This window comes from Poecilia latipinna, unplaced genomic scaffold, assembly GCF_001443285.1.
Source record: "Poecilia latipinna isolate Pla-1442-1.1 unplaced genomic scaffold, P_latipinna-1.0 Scaffold1541, whole genome shotgun sequence".
Lineage (NCBI taxonomy): Eukaryota > Metazoa > Chordata > Actinopteri > Cyprinodontiformes > Poeciliidae > Poecilia > Poecilia latipinna.
In genome coordinates, this window is record NW_015114157.1 from 37,805 (window position 1) to 39,058 (window position 1,254).

Sequence of the window (1,254 nt, forward strand, 5' to 3'; positions counted from 1 at the left end):
AAATTATGCAGACCTTCTTTATTATTTATAAAAACAATAATTTTCACCTTTGCATATATTTTGGTATGTCTCATTATTAACATTTACTACGTTTCTGAGCAGCAATTTTACTGAGTCATTGTTTGTCAATGGCTTCTTTTTAAGTAAAAATATGAAGAAGTAATGCTGCTGTTGTAGTTATTTATGTTGATATTTTGTACATTGTAATTTCTATCTATCTATTGTTTTCTTCTTTTAGAATATGTTTAACTTAGCTTAGATCCCAAATTCATAATTCATTTTTATCTTTGGAATTGTTTAGATGACTTTGTAGATCCTCCTATTGATTTAAGTAATTAAGCTCTACTGTGTGGCTAATTTCCCCTATAATGACTGGAAGGGTTTGTAAAATGATTTTTTTGGCGACTTTTTGAACTTGAAGCATCAGGTAAAGTTATTTTTTGTTTTCATTTAAGTTGTAAGACATTTTTAGTAATTGTTGTATCTATATTTTTTCAAGACATAAAATGTATGTATTTTTTCAAACAAGTTGCAAGTAAGTTCAAGAACCAAACAACCTGTTCCCGCACACGGCCTTTGTTGGAAATTTTTGGTGTTGGAACCTTAGAAGCCTGTGACAGCTAACCTTACTCTCTTTGGCTACTCTACTTTCCTGGGGCAATCAGTAAAGCAGTGGCTCCCAAGAGTGGGACGCTCCCCTATGGGGGGCGCAGTGCCATTGCAGGGGGGTCGTGATGAATAATAATTAAAAAAAACCTCAGAGAGCTGTTCATGTTTTAGCCCCATTTTTCACAGAGGCTTTTTTAATTGTATTGATGATAGCAAAGTTGAATATTGTTACAAATTAAAAAAAAGAAATATGTCTGAAATAACACTGACAGCAAAGGATACTCTTCTACAAAAAAAACAAACAAAAAAAACAACACACAGTTACACAAAACTGTTTCACTGTGAAGATAGTTTGTAGTTTGCTTTGTTGCAACCTGAAGTGTGAAATAAACTTCAGTGGAGTTTGAAAACAAAATATGGGTATAGGTTTATGTCTGGTTGATTTTTTTTTTCTTCTTTTTTGGGTAGGATTTCATTGTAATCCATAGGGGAGCCCAGAAGAAAATCTTTGAGAACAACTGAGGTAAAATATCCAGATGATAATAATGCTCAGTTTTGCATTTTTTCCTCCAGATGCTCCAGAGTTTCTCTCTGCTAAACTGATCTCCTCTGGTCAGATAACTGAGGGGCAATCAGTGACTCTGA